The 13581-nt window shown below is 37.0% G+C and overlaps 1 protein-coding gene across 1 annotated transcript in view; it reads right to left on the minus strand.

Annotated features, from left to right (window-relative positions):
* The window catches only part of WDFY4 (WDFY family member 4), a 4454583-nt gene that overhangs the window by 477124 nt on the left and 3963878 nt on the right, over positions 1-13581 (minus strand). The gene's annotated exons all lie outside the window — the stretch shown is intronic.

A 13581-nucleotide genomic window follows, 5' to 3' on the forward strand; every position in this document is an offset into this window, starting at 1 on the left:
ATATCTACAATCTGTTGTGTCTGAGGATAAATTTTAGAATCTGCACACAGTTTATCAATTTGTGTATCTTTATTCCTTCCACATCTTATGCATCTATAAAAAGGTTGCCTATTATGCTCAATATCTTTATATAAAAATTCAAATTTTTCTTGATCTTGTCTAACACTATGCTTAATCTGTTTGTCCAGCTTGTTTATTTCAGTTTTCAAAGTTGTAGTTCGACCTCTCTTCCACTTCTTATATTTTTTTGTCTCTCACCTTAATCGGGTATCTTGTTCTTATGGAAATATAACCCCATGATGCTGCGTGCCTAGATCCTAATGTTAAACATTTTTTTGACTTGTTGCACTCAATCTCTCTTTCAAAACATTCCACATTCCATCTGCAGTTTTTCCATTGAACACCTCACTCCAGTTAGTTTTATATAGTAACTGTTTTGAATCCCTATAATCTGTAATTAACCTTCTGTGCATTGGCTTAGATTTCCGTTTGGCAGAATTATCTAGCAATAAATTAACCTTAATAACCCCATGATCACCGCACATCAATGGTGGTAAAACTTCACTTGAAGTTACAGTAATTTCTTTGGGAACACAAACAATATCTAGTATATTCCGTCCCCTGGTAGGTTTTTTTACAATCTGAAGCATTTGTTGTTCCTGAATACTCTTTGTGAATAATTTCTTTACTAACATCGTTGAATCAATATTATTCCAGTCTGTTTCTGGTAAATTTAAGTCCCCAGCTAATATTATTCTTCCGTCCTGTTTCATGTAAGAAGTGTAGGAATTCCTCTAGGTCATCTGCACTTGACTTTGGTGGTCTATACACTCCAACAATTGTTATATGTTCCAGGGTTGTCTTTATTGTCACAGTTGCACAGTCTATAGTATTGGTGTCATCACTGAACATGTAATAATCACAGGTCTCATAGTTATCTTTAATCCCTATCATAACACCTCTATCTGACTTTTTGTTAGAATGTCTGTTACAGTAAAAACATTTATACCCTGTCAGAATTGGTTTCCAGTCATTGTTCTTTAGCCATGTTTCACAAACAATAACAACATCAATCTTGTGGGAACATAGCACATTTTTTAATAAAAAAACTTTATTATTAATGCTCCTAGCATTAACAACCATCAGAGATGCATCACATGTTGCTATCTGTGAAATGTTAACATTTTTGACCTGGCAAAAATCCTGGCTAGTGTTTGTCAAATATTGCAAAATATCTGCTGCAAAAATTCTCTTCACTGATCTAGACAAATACACACCATCCTATCTGAACATGTGTGCCCAAAAGAAGGCTTGGATGCTCTACACATTTCCATTTTTTAAAACAGGACATTTTTCCCATGTAGGTATTTATCCAAAAAAACTTTTCATTCACAGTGACCCGACTATCCTTTCTATAGGTGTTTTGTGAAAAATATGTCCTAACACCAGTACAAGCTATACTATCTAGGAGAGCTGTCAGTTCCCAACTAACAGTCAGAGAATTTTTCTTGGTGACATAATTTCTACCAACATGCATAAAAACAGATCCATACTTCCTTGCATTAAGGCATTTCAAGGCTTGTTTCACATCTTCTATTTTTGCTCCTGGCAAGCATAACACTACTCAATGTTCATTATCATCTCTGCAAATATAAGTATCAGTTCCTTTAATAACTGAATCTCCAATTACAAGAATATCTTTGCTGACCATCTCTGAAGAATCTTCAGTTTCTAATACAGTCATTTCTGCACTATCAATTGTTATGAAGGATAAATCTTCATCACTATTAGTCTTATTAACTCCACTGTTTTCATTGCGTATTAAATTCTCATCCAGCTGGCATTGTAAATCTACAGCTTGAGCCATGTAGTCAACATCTGTCTTTCTCTTTTTTTTCTTACAGTAATGTTCTTCAATCCTTCCATAGGTACTTGTTAATATTTACGAACATAGTTTATCATGGGGATGAGCAAGAACAAAGCCAGATTCTAGCTAGGATGCCTTCCAGAATGGTTTTAAAGATTGGAGGGAAGGTGCTTACCTGATGGATACAGGCAAGGAGTTCCAGACCTTAGGAACATGGTACTATTTATTTATTTTATTTATTTTATTTTATTTTATTTTACATTTGTTGACCGGGCTAGTCTAGCTGGACATGTATCCGTTTTCAGTAGAGGCCCGGGGAGAAAAGCTCCAGTACAGGCAATAAACAATGATTTGGCAAATAAAGCATTAATATGAGTAAACAATACAAGGTAAAAAAGAAAAATCTATTTCAACACAAAAGAAATACTAAAAATAGGAGATAAACTTATAATATATACTACTGTATTAGACTTATAAAACAGAAACTATAACACTACTACTAATATATACTACTGTATTAGACTTATAAAACAGAAAAATAACACAAGATGAAGTTAAAAAGGTTGCTGGTAAAGTCTACTTCTCAGATATAAATCTCAAACTATTGAAAGTGTTTGTGAGGAGCTCAGTAAGGGGAAAGGAGAGGAAAATTAGGTAAATGAGGACATGGTTTCAGTCGGGATTAGCACAAGGACACAACCACTGTGCTTTAAGATGTTCTCTGATGTGTTTTGAAAAGAGAGGTAGAGTTTTGATTAGTTATTTCTTGAGGGAGTTGATTCCAGTTTTTACCTATGGAATTTGAAAATAATGAATCCCCAACTTTATTATATGATTTAGTTAGAGATACTAGGAGTTTGTTTGTGGCTAGGTTTTATATGGTATGATCAGTTTTGTAAGGCTAGGGGTGGCATCAGGGTAGTAGAGGGTCTTTTGAATGATGAGTAGTTGTTGATAGAGTAAGTGGTTAGTTAGCTCTAACCAATCTAGCTGTTTGAGGTTAAGACAATAGTGTGTTCTTAGGAGTAGCAGTAATGAATCTGGCTATGCTATTGTAGCAGATAGAGAGTTTGGTAATGTTATTTTTGGATAAGTTAGTATAGATAAGTGAGGCATAGAAGAGGGTGGAGATCAGGTGTGTCTGAGCAATGGTTTTTCTAACTACTGGGGTAAGAAAGGGTTTAATTCTGTAGAGAGTCCCAATTTTTGTTGACAGCTTTAATAGTGATGTTGATGTGTTCATCATAATTGAGACTGTTATCAATAGTTACACCTATGGTCTTATCAGGGTTAATACTGGTTGCATTATTCGAGGAGATAGTAAAGAGAGGTGTGGGAGATTTATGAGTGGGAGTAAAGAGAAGAAGCTTAGTTTTTGGGGTTAAGGAGGAGGCAGTGTTGCATAAACCAATTTTCGACAGTTAAGAAGACTGTTTGGGTGAGGGACTGGAGGGAGGGAATATTTTTAGCAGTGCAGATTAATGTTGAGTCATCAGCATATTGAATGCAGGTGGCTTGTGGTATATTGAGATGTAGGTCATTGATAAATAATGAAAAGAAGGGGCGGACTGATCCTTGTGGAACACCAATATTTACTGGGAGTAAGGAACATAGGTTGTTCTCCCATAGGACTGCTTGTTGCCTGTTTTGGAGATAGCTCTTAAACCACTGTAGCGAGTGTGGGCTGAGAGAATAAAGGTTTAGTTTGTCAAGAAGTATATTGTGGTTAACCATATCAAAGGCTTTTGAAAGATCTATGAATAGTGCTGAGGAGAAATGATTTTTGTTTCTATTATTATTTATGGAGTCAGAGAAGGAAAGGAGGGCAGTTGTAGTGCTGTGGAATGGTCTGAATCCATGTTGACAGTCGGCTAGAAGTCTGTTTTGAAGAAGGTAGTTAAGAATTTGTTTATGAACACATCTTTCCATAATCTTGGCTAATGGGGAAAGTAAGGCAATAGGGCGAAAATTTGAGAGTTCAGTTGATGAGCCTCCTTTGTGTAGGGAATTATATGAGATATTTTCCATAAGGTGGGGATTGTTCCTCAGTGATAGTCCTATTAATCAGTATGGATACTGGATAATTGATAGCTTTTGCAGCTATTTGTAGGTATTCGGATGGGAGTTGGTCAGCAGATGGGGTGCAAGGTTTGAGTTTTTTAAGAAGCTTATAAATAAGAGATGTGTTGAATCTGAAAGGTCTTGGATGAGGGTAGAGAGGTATTTGGTAAGGAAGCAGTAGATGTGGGTAATGAGTTAGCTAGTGATTGAATGGCTTCTGTAAAATACTTATTAAAGGCTTCAGGGATCTGTGTAGCATTGTTGAGATGAAAGCCTGAAGGGGTAGGAGTAGGTGAATGTCCAGGTTTAAGAAGTTTATTAACACTTGACCAGAATTTTTGAGGGGTTTTTTGACTGCTTTGTTGAAGGTGAAGATAACATTCCTTTTTGTCTCTAACAGTATCTTTCTTGGTGGCATTTCTTAATTGTTTGAAGAGGAGGTGGTCAGATGCACATTTACTACCTCTCCATTTGGCCCAGATTTTATTACTAGACCATGCCCAGCAGATTTGACATGATATGATTCTTCTGTCATTTTGCTGGCCTTACAGATGTTCAATATTATGAACGTTCAACCATTTAGTGTTACTGGAATTTTTCTCCATTTATTTATGCTGGCATTCTAAAAATTAATTTTACATTCGTTGTTGGTAGTGTGCCTATATTATCAAAAGCGACAATTTTATTTTAAATAACACAAAATCTGGAATCAGTTTATTTTTATGTACTAAACATTATTATTCAATGGTGTTTATATTTCATTTATTAATTGTTGTTAGAATATCATTTAGCTTTTTGTTAATAACACTACTTTTATTGTATTAAGTTTACCTCTTCACAAACACAAAACTTGCTTATTATTATTGGGGCAGACATTTACGGGAATTCATAAAGGTACTACAATGTGTACATCTTTGTGTATATATAGGTCATGATAACCCTTTGCAATACAGAAACAGCCTTAACACAGTGCCGCAGGGTGTTTAAGTGTGAAGATTTGCAGCACCACATATTCATGGCTCTGGAGCAGTGCTGTATGTTAATGAGGGAGTCTGGAGGAGAAGCAGGAAAATGCTTGAATGTCCAGATCAGCAGAGCTGGCCCCACTACATTGTGGTAGTGAACATGGCCTAAAGGCCATGCTTATCTACCAAAAGTGAATATAGTACAGGGATTAAGGGTGGGGGTGGGGGGAAGCACTAGCCACCAGGGATTACTCTAAACAAGTATGCCATAATGGGACCTACAGATGCACAGGGATCAGGGATGGGAGAAACATCAGACACCAGGCATACTAGATTTGTGCCATATTGGCACTTAAACTGTTACAGGGATTGGTGGTGGGAGAAGTACTAGACACCAGGGAGTACCTTAAACTCTTGTACACTTCAGCTGGTATTGGGATTGGAGTTTAGGAGGGAACCACTAGATAGAGAAAAGAGCAGACAAGCCAGGGGCAGATATGGGAACTGTGATATGTATGTGTGTGAACGTGTACTTGTGTGTCTGTGTGTGGGAGAGTGATTGAGAGGGGATTCCTATGCCTATATGATGTGGCTGCAGCAATTAACAATCCTGATATCCAGATCATTGGTAGTAATTAAGAGTCAGAGTTCATGAAACAGTGATTCTTGCCTCACTGAGGCTAACATGTCTGGATCGCAAAATACCACACTGTGGGAGCAGGGCCTTTTTAGCACAAACCATATAGCTTGTTCTAGGCCCTAAACCAATCCCTGGGATTGTTTCTTTTTGCTAATGTTTTTTTCACTACGAAACATATTTATTTATTCATTTTACTCAATGCTAGCTCTACCTTAAGATCTACGTTGATATCCTTTCCTCAATTGACTCAGATTTTTTAGTTGTTGTCAAACACTGCATTTATTTGTTTGTGATTGATTTGCTCATTTCTTAGGTCAAATATGACTGTCTTTCCATAGTTCTTACTCCTGTTTTATTCTTTGTTTTCTTATACTAGTTAAAATCTTTCAGTTCTGCTTTAGTACATAGCATTTTAGTAGACAAATGTTCTTCTCTCATACTTAAATAAACTTTTTCTTACTGCTTTTCAATTTCTTGTTGATTGAAATGTAGAACTAAACATTGGCCCCCAATTCCCCTCCTTGCCATTTTCCAAAATTATTCCCTCTGTTACACTTCATAAACAATCCATTTGTACTGCTCATTGTATTGTCTTGCAACATATTAAGCAAATCAGATAACTGAGGCAAAAGTCAATCTATACAACCTTTGTATTATTTCTCTAGTTGAAACCTAGCTAAAGAATGATACTTTGCTTTCACATTTTCTTCTTATTCAATTTTCTAATCATTATCATTCAGGACCTAAGCAAGGAAGTGGTGGTGTAATGCTTTTTTTAAAAAAAATCTCAATGTCAGAACTTTAATTCTGTCCATATTCACAATCCAAAATAACTTTAACTCATCACAGTGAAATTTCCATTAGGTAATAAACTACCATTTATATGACATCTGTATACATCCCACCCCATTCTTGTTAATATTTAACCATGCATCAGAAAATTGTCCTCCTTGTACCTATGAAATACATGAGTTCTCATCAGAGATTTTAACACAGACTGGTTAAGAGCTCAACACTTTAGTCTCCTAGGAGACTTTACCCTGAAGTGGTTATGGCCTAAATGTACTTATCTTAAACAAAGTGTTGGTCTGTTCAGTCCCTCACAATTTAAGTTCTGAAGCACATATATCAACCCACCTACTTCAAAACATATCTTTTTGACCTTCTCACCTCACAAGTGCTACTTTAAATGAGTCCTACCTATCTATCTGACCAATATCTTTTAGATAATACTGCTCTTTTAAAGATTCAGAGCTAATCCTCCTCCTGTACTGCCCAGTCAAAGCTAATTCTCCCCCTGCACTGTTCATGAACAGATGTAAATCAGTTATTGGATCAAACTGACCTTAGTTCACACCAAAACTTTAAAAAGTAACTATGTTACAGCAAAGGGTTGGGAGTTGTAGAAATTCTACAGTACTGCTGCTTACCACAGAAGACAAACTAGAATTGATATCAAAGCAGCTAAATCCATTTATTACCAAATTCAACAGAAATCACATCTGTATAAACCTAACATCTGCTCGTCAGAGGTTAAAACTATTTGGACATCATAAAGATCTTCCATACTTTACAATCTGTGATTCATATAAATAGACCAACACAAACTAATGAACTACTCAAAAGTTTCCACTGTAACCCTGCTTTCCCCAAAATATTTCTACTCTCCCTCTTCTTCTTCTATAGTATTTTAACATACCCATGTCTCTTCAGATTAATTTCATAGACCATTAACTGAATTGCCTATGAAAATTTCTTCAGCATTTAGACTTCTACATCCTTGCTTCCCCCAAAAATCCACTTGCTATCCCTTCATATTCAATCTATCTTCGTGTATTATTCTAATAGAAAGGACAGCTGTGGCCATCATCACTCTTCATAAATATGCAATCTGACTTAACCTAACAATTTTTATACTACTATACCATCCCCATCACTAAAATTATTTAATACAATCTCTATAAGGCAGATGTTGCAGTTCGTTCACAACAGATATACTCTGTCTCATAAACAGTATACTTTCTGCCCAGATTACAATATCTCTATTTGTCTCCTTCTAGCATCCAACAGTATATTTTCGTACTCAAAGGACTTTTTACTACTGCTGGCTTTGAGGATCTGAAAGGTCTATGACTCCCGATCAACCTCTTCTTACTTAGTTTCACTCTCTCAATTTAATTTTATTTCAAAGTGCTTGTCTTGAATAAGACACTGTCTTATCAACAGACCTTTGCAAATATGCTTTTTATCCTCTAGATCTAGAGCTCATCAAGGTTTAGGCCTTGGTCCCGTATTCTTTTAATTTATTTTCTTCCTAAAGACCATCATAAAATTACTATGGCTCTTTATGTTAATCATCTCATTTTAATGAACTCTTCCAAGGATTTCAAAATACTTTAAATATTCAGGATGGCTTTAATAAAGCTTTACTGTTTTTTCCAACACAAACTCATAATAAGAACTTCCAAAACTAAATCCATGGCATTCTTCATTCCCCCAATGATGAAGCAGGTTTCCCCTTTTAAATATTACTGATCCCACAAAATTTTCACTTACAAATAGCAGGGTGGTCTTAATCCTAGCCTTAAATTTAAGGTACACAAATGAATCCATTATATCTTATAGAGTTCTTTTTCAACCTAAACTCTTCCTTAGGATTGCTCACCTCACTTTCTCTCAACATTACGTATTATTTATTTTTTCTTAAACTTTTTATTACATTTTTAAAACGATGATAAAGTGTTTCAAGGCTTGAAATATAATAGAATAAGTAAACAAACTGAAACATATTGTTTTAAACATAAATGACAATACAATTATTTACATTATATACAAAATGCCTGAGACCAAATTATTAATACACACAAGACATGCAGAAAAATGATAAAGATTAATTATATTAATTATATTTAAGATGAAAATGTTTCAATGAGGGCTAATACTTTCAACCAAGGAATATACTTGTGTTTGTTAGGGTAAATCATATTCTCTTTCACTGCTGTTTGTTTGGTTACCGTATCTTTCAAAAGGATTAGAAAATCTTCAAAGTTTCATTCTGTATGGTTCTTCCAGTTTCATGTAATAGTTTTCCTGGCCACAGCAATAATTATCCAAGTTAGATAAGAAAAGTATTTGTTTTCAATTTTTTTTTATTTACAGTATGTTAAACAAAACCATCTCTTTTGTTAAACTGAAGGTGTCATTCCATAAAGCTTTGAAAAAATCTTGTACCTTTTCCAAAAATTTATAAACCATAAAGAAGTCATAAAACATGTGTGACCAGTTAGCCTTAATGTGTTTTTTACATCTCCAACATTCAAATATAGTTTCTCTTCTCATTTTTGCTACTCTTACAGGAATCAAAAAATCTCTAAACAAAAATTTCCAAGTAAACAATCTCCAATATAATGCCAAAGATGTGTTTTTAACAGATGAAAGAATTTGCATTTTATTCCATTCAGTTAAAGCTATATGATACTCTTTAGTGAAGAAATTTCAAAGTTTGTCTTTTAAGTTGTAAGTATCTTTAGGTAGTACTGCATGCAATTTAGACATTAAATATCAAATTCTCATTGTTTGTAAATAATTTCATTTTAAAACAATAAGTGAGAAGGTCAATGAAAAACCAATCAGCAAAAACAAAATGAAAACTCCAGCAAAGCTAGAACTTCTACTGAGTGACCTCCCAAACCTCTTGTATCAGAGGCATGGGATATATGCAAATGACCCTTATGAACATCAGGTGTTTCAGCTAATTGGCGATTCTGAATGCCCATGACTTGTTTCATCATTTTAATGTACACTTTCTGGCCAATAAAGCCAAACCCCACTAGCTGTGGATATGCATAGTTCAGCCTTGTTATGACCTTGTCAACACAGCACAAGCAGAGTGTTTGACTAAGCATAAGGGATATTTTTGCAGTGACCCTAATGATAATGGACATCATCTGGGTATAACAGCCCTGTGTTTCTTATGCTTAGTTTACCGTGCTCATAAGTGACATTACTGCAAACGCTGCTCAGGGTAAAAGGATACTTTTTGTCAACTGGGAGAAAATCTTCTTTTCCTAAGCTATATGACCTTGGAGTTGGTAACTTTAAAGAAGCGGATATAGAGGGTAATATCCACTGCATGGAAGGTATGAAGGAAAACTTTATCACTACATAAAAATGCTCTGGGAAGTCCACCTCAGACTAATAGTTTTATGCAAATTTCAACAACTTTGCACATTCTCATATCACAGACCTCATTTATACTCATGGAAATATGCACGTAGCTCATTATTTATTGCACCACAATGCCAGATAGCATAACTCTGTACATTCTCAAACCAACTATGCAATAAGCATTTAAAGCTGACATAAGAGGCCTTACAGTGCACTGTGCTGATTATGAACTGCAAAATAAATCAACAGTAAAGAGATATTTCTAGTTACTCATCCCAGAGTCATCATCATTGGTGAAAAAGAAACTTCCTCCCATGGGAAGGTCATACCTGTAACTAAAACAACAGTCACTGATCTCATTACATGCACATACTGCTCTGGGGCAGTTCAGCAGAATTATGGACCAAAGCAGGTAATTCAGACATTAGGTTCAGAGATGGTATGTAAGCATGAAATCTTAAGAACAATGTTTAGTTAATAAATGTATCTTCAAACACGTTAAAACCAATTCAGCTCCTGTTCATGAGTCTGATCTCTCCCATGATTTGAAGAAAACTTCGTTAACATACAACATTTTTGCTTAATGCAGTCTGTTGTCTGTGTAGATTCTATGGAACATTCAGCTTTTTTTTTTCATTGGAGACTCACTTTCATGAATGATGAAATTAACAGGCAACAGTAAAAGTGTACACTTAGGCAATGTGCTGGTAACAGACAATCAAAAAATCAATCAAAAGAATGAGAGATGAAGCTGAATTTCAGTCTCACCTTCCTTATACCTTCCCACTGATATGCCCCTAAGTCCTACAGTGCCATTACTTTACCTAGTTCAATCTGGGAGTTGGAGCAGGTTATGTGAACTTTTTATTTCAATGAGTAGCACTTTTTTTCAAATTTCAGGAACTGTGCTTGGCTATGTTCCAGCTTCCAAATCATTAAACTTTCATGGTTCCATACTCAAAATACCAGAAATCAACATTTTGTATCACTCCTGTTACCATGTGACTACACACATTAGTGGATACTAAACAGTATCAATAAATGAGTCAGCCTGTCTATAGTGACAGCATCCTAGTGGATATGAGACATGTGATACTGAGTGTCCCAACATGAACATTAAAGTAGAATTCTGTCATATAAACATTGACCTCTAAAGCTCTCGGTTATATTTTTAAAGCACTTTTGAATGGAGGCTTCATCACTCTGCACCCCCTGACCAAGATGGGTTGTACTCCTGATACACTTGTTGCATACATATACTAATTATATGATTGTTGTACCTTGAAATAAAGATAATACTCAGAGGTACAGCAATCTTAGCATGTATTACCCCATTTGCATTTAATTTGCCACTGTTCCATGTACTAAAATTAATCTTTAGATTTTCATCAGGTACCTGATTGGGACAAGTCTCCCCAAATCCTGCATTTCATTTGATATGTCTTGTTCCTGAAAAGTCAACTTCTAACATTCTCCCTATTTACATTCAGAAGTAAAGACGCTATCCACAGATGGATTCATGTAAACCAGTTTAAGAAACTATACATTTTGTCTTTACAAAAGCATTAAAAGATTAAAAAAAAATGTCTCAATGCTTTCTGCACATAGGTTCATAGGTGTGTACTAGGCTAATGGTCCTGGAGCCTTTACAAGCCTAGCCCAAAAAAAATTGCCCAGGCACCGTGCCACCAGATGTTAGTTCACAGTGCCCATATCCAGTAGTGCAACTGGAATGATCCCTGGAGTGAACTTTCTGTTACCCATCCACTCGTCAAGACTTCTCTTGAAAAGGGCCAGCGAGGTGCTCTGCTTGACATACATTGGAAGCTTATTCCAGAGTATGGGCTGTCTTTGGGAGTTGAACCTGTCCCTCCAGCATGTTCTATTAATTGTGGTAATGAGGGTGTGATGTCTTGAGAATGTGGCACGGGGGGATTGGGATTTCTTTAGGTGCAGCATTTCAAGTAGGGCTGGGTCAGACATGGCTTTGTAAGTCAAGCAGAGATTACAACTAAGAAGAAGATAAGAGACTGAGAACAGCTGAAGGTTCTTGAGCCTGTCAATGTAGGACATGTGTTTAAGGCCTAAGATTCTTTTTGTGAGGTACTTTTGTGGCTTCTCTAGCTGTTGTAGGTGTCTGGTCAGGTACATGCCAAACAGGGCGTTATATTCAATGACTGGTCTAAAGAGGGATGAGTAGAGAGGGAAGATGACCTCTTTCTTTCTGGACGCGAAACCTTTGGTTATAAGATGTACTACGTAGATGGACTTTCAGACCACAATGGCAATGTGGTGGTCAAAGGTGAGGTGGCTGTCGACCTGGGTGCCCAGATCTCTTATGGTCCCTTCAGTGTTCAGTGGGCTCCCATCAACGTGGTAACTGAGTTTTTTCCAAAGGGAATGATAACGCATTTTTTGACGTTAAGCTTCAGGCCATGGTTCCAACACCAGTCATTGGTCTCACAGAGGCTCTTTTGTAGGATGTCTGCATCACTTGTGGAGACAATAATAATTCCTAGCTTGCAGTCATCAGAGAACTTGGTCAGTCAGAGTCCTTCTATGCTGGCCCAGACTTCTGAGAAGTAGATGGCAAACACGAGAGGGCCCAAGACCGAGCCCTGTGGGACCCCACTCATGACTGATCAACAGTCTGACTTAGAATCCGCAACTTTCACTCTGTGGGTCCTGTCTGTGAGCCAATTTTCAATCCACCTAGTGATGTAAGGATTGGTGCCTAGTTTGGTGAGTTTTTCAATGATATCTGAGTGGGGCATTGTATCAAAGGCCTTGTCCAGGTCGAGGTAGGCTGTATGCACTGCTTTACCCTCATCCTCAGCCTTGGTGACTGCCTCGAAGAAGTTAACCAGGTTCAGAAGGCAGGATCTCCCCTTGACAAAGCCAAACTGTGTGGGGTCAAGAGTTTGGAGATTGCCTATATCTTTGTTAAGCAGGTCCATAATGATGCACTCCATAGCTTTGTATACCAGGCTTGTCAGGCTAATGGTGCAATATTTCCCAGGGTGTGTAGCTGCTCCCACTTTATGGAACGGGATGATTGTAGCAGTGCGCCATTCATTAGGGACATAGCCTGAGGTAAGGCTGTGATTAAAAAGGGCACACACATGTGGTGCCAATTCGTTTTGTAGGTCATGTAGGACGCAGCCAGGGATATTATCAGGTCCAATGGACGCTGTATTCTTGGCTTTGGACAATGAAGCTTTTACCTGTGCCGCAGAAATGGTGGGTACCAGGTTTTCATCTGGTACTATGATAGGGCCTTGGGGGAGGAAGAGGGGTAAAGTTGGCACTGAATCTGTCGGCCAGTATGTTGGCTATATCTGTTGGCTCCGTATAGGCGGTACCAGGAGGGGTGGTCATAATTAATAAGTACTGGTGCTGTTACTGCGTAGGAACAACTAGTGCTGATAACACCTAAGTGTGTTACAATAAATGCTACAAAAGCCTGTTAAAGTGATAGCCAATTATGCTAATTGAAGTACAAGAAGTTAAAGAACAAGCTCGTTCTAAGGGGAAAATTGAAAAGCAAACTTTCTAGCACCGGTAATAGTTTAGCTCAGCTGAGCACCGCTGTGCTGTGCGCAAACACGGGCTTTTAATCCAGAAAGTTGAAAGGGATGGAAAAAATGCCCAAACAGTTAATAAACTACAATTTCTAAACCAGAAACCACTCCTCTTGTGGTAGACAGGCTACCTAGTGCTTACCATTCCTACTGATAAGCTAGAAGGCTTCCCTCCCACACAGAAAGGTCTGGGGGGCTCAGAAACTTACAAAACAGTCCTGGATACAGCAAATCTGTATCTGGACTACACTAGTTACAGGAAAGGCACGGAACAAATGTAGAACTTTTTTTTTTTCCAGA

The sequence above is a fragment of the Protopterus annectens genome, chromosome 14.part0 (assembly GCF_019279795.1).
Source record: "Protopterus annectens isolate FY-2018-M chromosome 14.part0, PAN1.0, whole genome shotgun sequence".
In the NCBI taxonomy this organism is placed as follows: Eukaryota; Metazoa; Chordata; order Ceratodontiformes; family Protopteridae; genus Protopterus; species Protopterus annectens.